The sequence below is a fragment of the Lupinus angustifolius genome, chromosome LG20, assembly GCF_001865875.1.
Source record: "Lupinus angustifolius cultivar Tanjil chromosome LG20, LupAngTanjil_v1.0, whole genome shotgun sequence".
NCBI lineage: Eukaryota > Viridiplantae > Streptophyta > Magnoliopsida > Fabales > Fabaceae > Lupinus > Lupinus angustifolius.
In genome coordinates this window covers 13,370,290-13,378,483 of record NC_032028.1, presented here as the reverse complement: position 1 = coordinate 13,378,483, position 8,194 = coordinate 13,370,290, and positions in this window count along the sequence as shown.

Here is an 8,194-nt window from a genome sequence, read left to right as displayed (position 1 = left end):
CAATCTTTTGGCAACTCAACAAGGTCCCAAACCTCATTTTGTTTCATAGATTTTAACTCATCTTTCATGACATTTAACCATTTATCGGCATTATCACTATAAATAACTTGTGAAAACGTAACCAGATAATTCTCAATTCCTAGGTCTCATTCTGACTCATGTAGGTAAACCACATAATCATCAGGAATAACAGATAGTCTTTCTCTTTGAGATCTTCTTAATGCTATCTCTTGTGATTCTTCTACTATAGGTTCATTAACTTCATTTTCAATAATGGAATTATTTTGTTGCTCTCCATCATTACTAATCGGTTCAATAACTTGAAGAACAACATTATTAGGGACACAAGTAGATGGAACTTGTACCCCCACTTCTTGAATTTCCACTTTACGTGGTGTTTCAACCCCACTAATCTCATCATTCTCAATGAACCTAGAATTCCCAATTTCAACAATTCTTGTAGTATGGTTTGGATAATAAAATCTATACCGCTTTGATTTTTTGGGATAACCAATAAAATAGTAATTGATTGTTCTTGCATCCAATTTCTTTTCTTGTGGATTATAAATTCTAATTTCCGTCGGACATCCCCAAACATGCAGGTGCCTTAAACTAGGTTTCATTCCTATCCACAATTCAAAAGGAGTCTTTGGAACTGCCTTACTAGGAACCATATTTAATAAATACATGGAGGACTTTAAAGCATAAGTCCACAATGAAATGGGTAAAGATGAATTACTCAACATACTCCTAACCATATTCAACAATATTCTATTATGTCTATCTGATGCACCAATTTCTTGCGGTGTACTTGGCATTATGTATTGTGTACATATGCCACGACTTTCAAGAAATTTAGAAAATGGACCTGAATGTTGTTCATTTTCATCATATCTTCCATAATATTCACCACCTCGATCAGACCTGATAAGTTTCACCTTTTTATCTAATTGTCTTTCAACTTCAGTAATGTAAATCTCTAAGGCTTTTAACGCTTGAGATTTATCAGACAATAAATAGATATGTCTATAACGTGAATAATTATCAATGACGGTAATGAAGCATTTTTGTTATTGAAAGAATAAACATCAAAAGTTCCACAAATATCTGTGTATACATTTTCAAGAAGCTTAGTGCTTCTTGTGACTCCTTTCTTTGTGTGTTTTGTTTGTTTACCTTTTATACAACCACACAAATATTCAAATCGGCAAAATCTAAATCCGGAAGGATTTCATTCTATACTAATACTTTCATTTTTTCTTCGGAAATATGTCTCAAATGTTTATGCCACAAATAAGCCGAAAGTTCATTAATAAAGTCATGCTTAATTCCAACGTATGATGCAAGGTTGAAAGTGTTTCAGAAAAAAGATTAACAAGATTTAACTTGTACGAAATTTTCATTTGGTCTTGTAGTTTGGATCGTAATGAATCCCTGCATAGTATTAGAAACATGAGTAATACATCCAGAGTCAATCCACCAAGTATTATAAGGAACTTCTGCTATGTTTGATTCAAAACATACATAAGCACTAGGCTTACTTTTCTTTTTAAACCAACCTTTTCATTTTGGACAATCCTTTTGGAAATGTCCAATCTTTCTACAGAAACGACATATGTTATCATGATGTTCCTTCTTGTAGATTAGAGTGTTTGCTATCACTGACAAAATATACCTAGAAGGGGGGGGGGTTGAATAGGTGTCGTGGTTCCCAAATACCTCTATTCGCACCAAAGCCCTATTATGGAAAATCACCCAATTAATCGATTAAAGGATTGCCTTAGTCGATTAAATCACAATTAACAGACAGTTGCTGAATTGCTCGATTGCACAGCCACTCACTGATTATACAGAAATGATACAACAAATATATTTGAACAAAAATGATCTTCATATGGCAGAGTTACTATATTCAAATGATCATCTAAAATAGACAATTAAAAATAACTTAAAACAGTAAAGATATAAGGGTAAGAAACAACCTGCAACAAGGTTTGTATACTAGTTTGTTTTGTGGTCCACTGCAAAACTACATCCAGTCCTCCCCTTCCGATCTTGGGAGATTTTCTTCACTAAAAATGAAGCCAATGTATATTACATACACACTTCCAATTACAAGACCTTGAATGCTACCTTCTTGAATTCTCAGAACCCCTACTTTGGTTTGACCACACTTATCGCCTAGGAAAACCTTTCCTATGATCCAGCCCCAGCCAAGAGTATGTTCTAAACTCAAGACCTCCAAGTCTTGGTGAAGACTCTCTGTATCTCGTGGGTGGTATGACACTAAGAGACAGCTTTCCTTGTTACAAAAATACAACAAAAACTGAGTAATGTGAAGCACAAAATAGCTCAAATATTACAATTAAGAACAAGCTATAAACCCTATAAAAATCTCACAAATTATTATGAATATGTATAAGATCAGAATCATGAAGAACATGTAATTTCTACCCTATGAAATCTCTAAAAGAAATGAAAGAATCATGCAAGAAAAAATAGAATGATGAACACATTTAATCACATGCAATGGATGGCATTTTAATCCCTAAGCATGATACTTCTCTCACTATTCTCACATGCAATTCTCTCTTCCTATAGGACATACAATGAGCACGAAAATATGCAACTTAGCAATTCTAAAAATGAATAAGTGAATGTTATGAAGCATGTTGTAAAATCATAGTTTATATAGAAAAGTCATTTTATGCTCAGTTGATCGATTAAGTGCCATTTTAATCGATTAAAGGGTTGTTTAGAATAACTGAATTCTGTTTTTCAATTATCTACTGAAACTGATTAAAACTGTTTTCACGTTAATCGATTAAAGCCTTACTTAATGAATTAGCTGGCATATTTTCAGTTAAGATATTAAATGGTAAACTACCTATATGTTATGCTTATCAACTATACATGTTTTACCATTATGNATTATGTTATGCCTAAAATGCACAAATAACATGTATGATTAATGCATGAACATATAATAAAGTAGACGACATGTCTCATGTAAATGATATGATAGTTTTTAGAACTTGTGAGATTTGCATCTAGGTTTACCTAACCTAGACTCAATAACTAAGACACATATCTAAGACTCTAGTTTAGACATGAAGCTCTTGAAACTTTGGCATGTTGATTTGTTGAGTTATCTTTAAGCTTTCACTAAATCCTTTGTCTTCATCAAAACATAGGCAAGATAAGTGCTATCTTGACACTTTGCACTTTCAATCTCCCCCTTTTTGATGATGACAAACTCAACACCAAATTTTGTTTTGATGCATAGCTTGAAGATGGTCATAGAATGCATGGTTGTTGATTTCAAAGTTAAAGCGCATAGCTAGACAACGGAAGCTGCATATTATTTACAACCTGCACACATCAAACAACAAAGCAACCTTTCTCCCCCTTTTGACATTATCAAAAAGATAAACTAAAGGAATTTTGGTCAAAAGTAAGAAGATATATGAAGTGAACTCAAACTGTAATTAACCAATTAATATTGGGAATGTAATTAATCAATCGGTTGATGGAAAAATTGAACACGTGCACAAATTGATTAGCATTTAATAGATTAAGACAATAGGTTAATTGATTAAAAACACAGAATACAACAATTTGACAGATTTAATAGCATGGAAGGTTATACATGAACTAATCAAGCATGGAATGATCAAACATTTATATTATATCATTCAGATAGCAGGCTGAATCAAACATAAGAGATACATATAACCAAACATGATCAAGGACCATTAAACATGTATTCATCATATATTTGACATAGATAGGAATGTTATGTAAGCAAATTAAAAACTAAAATAGTAACGATTTCAGTTCAAATAACATGCACATCAAGTCACAGTAGTGCAGCAAAAGTAGATAGTTAGAGTTACAACGCAAAAAGCATAAGAGAAAATATGTCTCAAGAGTACAAAGCAACATAAATCCTGAAAATTAGCCATATAGAAGAACTAAACCTAAGGCAACCTAAGGTCTAAGGACTTCTAATATAGGGATGCAGAGGAGGATCTCTGTCATCAGGTACGGCCATACTACTATCGCCACAGATGAGGAATCTCAGCTTCTCAAATTCTACACAAAATCTCTCATTTTGTGCCTCAACAATGTTCTGAACAAAGCTCCTCATAGCCTGATAGTGGTTATCGATGTAGGCAACCTGATCCTCCTCGAATTATTCCAAATTTGTATGGTAGGAGTCCTTCAACGACTGAAAATGTAAATCCTTTCTGTTATTCAGCCTTTTCTCCATGACATCCAACTGAGCTAATCCAAAGGATGGTTCATGTGGTGCATTTCCAAATGACTCTCCCCTGAGTTTCTACATGAGGCTGATCAGTTCCAGCCTGATCCTCATCATAAGATAGATCTAAATCCACGGCAGTGTAATCCTCCTGGTATTGCCAAGTAATTCCATAATTTTAGATACCCATCTTGTGGATATGGCTTTCACCAACAATGTGATCTTTATCAGAAGTCTCTGTGACGATGGTGTCAGATACGTTAATGTGCATATAGTCAATGATTATCAATATGAAGATACTGTAGGGAAGCAACTTGGATTGCGATGTAGAGACATTATACATGACCTTCAGGATCTTCTCAGGCCAATTAACCATTATATTCTCCTTAACAACATACAAAAATTTCAGATCATTAACAATTGATTGTGCATGATCGGTGTTTCTCTGAACTAGAATGTAAGCAATAAGATAGTGAAGCAATCTATTCTCTACAGATAATGAACCAACTTTAGTTAGTTCTCCCTGGACATACAGATGGGGGCCTCTCAGACATGATTTGTAAACCTCAGCAGAATCAAAATCCTTAAGCCATTCACAATCACCTAGGCTAACACCAGTAGTGGATAAGCCACCCAAATTCATAAAAATGTCACTATCAATCTCAAATAGACTTCCTGAAACCACAAACCAATATTTTCCATCTTTATAACAAAAGTTGGCGTAAAATTCCCTAATTAAAGCGGGGTACAAATTACCCGTCAATTCCAAAAATAACACAGCTCCCTGAGCTTGCATACCTTGAAGAAACTCAAAATTCTGTTCCGCCATCCAGGTTAGATCAGTATACCTTGTGTAGGTGGGTTTCCTTCTCTAAAACTTTGACAACCTAGTCTCCTGAAGTATGAGTGAGTAGTAGAGATCTCCGTGGTCGTGCCTCACGTTCGGATTTGAAGATGAAGCAGTAGGAGGCCTACGAGTGCGTTGAGCAGTTGTCTTGAACCTCTTCGAACGTCCTTTTTCCATTGTGGATTGAAAACCGTGAGTGATGAGAGGAGAAGAAGGATGAGGAAGGGAACCTAAAGCTTAGGGTTTGGAATATTGAATGGGGTTTCTTCGGGAATTTGAGAGAAAGTGGGATGAATTGAGGTACAATATGGGTAAAGGTTAAGCTTAACTCTTCTTTTAAGCTAAGAATTCGAACTTTGCTGCTGCTTTTGAGATTTTGAGAGACAAGGGGTAGAGAGGGTTTGAAAAAATGGCGAAAACGCTATTGATTCTAATTTATTTGCTGTCGTTAATCGATTAAGAGCTGTATTTGATCGATTAAGCAGTGTTAAAATTCGAGATTTTTAGAAAAATGAGCCCAGGTAATCGATTAAAATGGAATCTTAATCAATTAAATTTAGTGAAAAATGAAATGTTTGCTACTACAACTCATTTTAATCGATTAATAAATATAGTTAATCGATTAGCTGACATCAAATTTGTAGAATCAAAAGGTTTTTGAGTTTTAAAAGCATGCATAGATTTCTAACATATATCAAGCAATTTTTACTCAAACACATACATATAAAGCTTATCATACAAGATTATGAGTCATAATAGGAATATAATGCATTCACAATAATTATACATTTTGAAACATATAAGACATTAATCATGCGAAGCGTATAATAACATTTTAGACGATTTTAATCAAGATAATTTTCATCAAGGATTCCAAGTTCTCTTCGAAGAACATAGAAAGTATCTCGTGAGAGAGGCTTGGTGAAAATATCAGCCAATTGCTTAGTAGTTTCAATAAATTCAAGCACACAATCGCCTTTTTGTACATGGTCACCCAAGAAATGATGTCTAATTTCTATATGCTTGGTTCTAGAATGCAAAACGGGATTCTTGGATAGGTTTATGACACTTGTATTATCACATTTTATAGGAATATTTTCTAGATTAAGTCCAAAGTCCTTAAGTTGTTGCTTCATCCAAAGGATTTGAGCGCAACACACACCAGCGACAATGTATTCCGCTTCGGCGGTGGATAAAGCAACACATGCTTGCTTTTTACTATGGCATGCAACTAAGGAACTACTAAGTAAATGACAAATTCCACTAGTGCTCTTCCGATCCAACTTGCATCCCGCAAAATCGGAATCGGAATACACTACAAAGGATAATGAGGCATCCCTAGGATACCATAATCCCATCTTAGTTTTTCCTTTTAAATATCTCATGATGTGTTTAATAGCAGTATAATGTGAATCTTTAGGATATGCTTGAAATCTATCACACATACAAACACTAAACATAATATCGGGGCGACTTGCAGTTAAGTACAATAAAGAGCCAATAATCCCATGATATTTGGTTACTTCGATTGCTTTTCCCTTTTCATCTTTATCTAGATAGCATGCGTACGCCATAGGTGTTGAAGCCTCTTTACACTTTTCCATGTCGAACTTCTTCAGTAGCTCCTTGCAGTACTACGATTGATGAATGAAGATGCTGCTTTCCATTTGTTTAATTTGAAGTCCAAGAAAGAAGGTTAGCTCACCCATCATCGACATCTCAAATTCACCCTGCATCATCTCAGAAAATTCTTTACATAGAATATCATTAGTAGATCCGAAGATTATATCATCAACATATATTTGAACTAATAATACATGATTTTCTACTCTACGAATAAAGAGTGTAGTATCAACTATACCCCTCACGAATCCTTTTTACAAGAGGAAAGAGCTCAATCTATCATACCAAGCTCTGGGAGCTTGTTTCAGGCCATAAAGGGCCTTTTTGAGCTTATATACATGGTTCATATATTTAAAATTTTCAAAGCCGGGAGGTTGATCTACATATACCTCCTCTTGAATGTAGCCATTCAAGAAGGCGCTCTTGACGTCTATTTGAAAAACTTAAAATTCATAATTGGTGCAAAGGATAAAAGTATCCTAATAGTTTCCAATCTGGCTACATGAGCGTAGGTCTCATCATAATCGATGCCCTCCTCCTGTTTGTAGCCTTTAGCCACTAAGCGTGCTTTATTTCTTATTATCAAGCCAGATTCATCTAATTTATTATGAAAGACCCATCTAGTACCAATCACTGAATGTTCTTTAAGCTTAGGGACCAAGTCCCATACGTTATTATGCTCCAACTGGTTTAGGTCTTCTTGCATAGCTATACCCCAATGCACATCCTCAATGGCCTCATCAATGGTCTTTTGCTCAATTTGAGATACAAAAGTAACAAAGTTACAAAATTTGCGTAAAGAGCTACAGGTTACCACCCCCGTAGTTATATCACCTATCACTTTGTCGAGTGGATGATCCTTCTTGGTCTTCCACGCGATTGGCAGGTCCTAATGCTCATCTTTGACAATTTGATCTGCTTCTTCTTTGTCCTGGTCCATGTCCTTAGAGTATGCTTCTTCTAAAACACCTGCAACATCATCCGAAAATACCTTCCTCTTCTCTTTTGGAGAAGATTCATCAAAATGGACATGCATAGACTCTTCTACTTGCATTGAATATTTATTAAAGACTCGATAAGCTTTACTATGCAATGAATACCCCAAANTACCCTCATCAAATTTTGAATCAAATTTACTTAAAGCTCTCTTTCCATTATTTAATATAAAGCATTTACAACCAAAAGCATGAAAATGAGCAATATTAGGTTTTCAACATTTTAAAAGTTTATAAGGAGTTTTTGAAAAAGTAGGCCTCAAGAGTATACGGTTAATCACATAGCAAGCTATATGCACTGCATCAGCCCAAAAATATTTAGGAACCTTGCTTTCGTTTAGCATGGTTCTAGCAAACTCCTATAAGACTCGATTCTTCCTCTCAACAACTCCATTTTGTGGAGGGGTATGAGGGGCCGAAAATTGATGCATAATACTATATTTATCACAAAATTTATCAAATTGA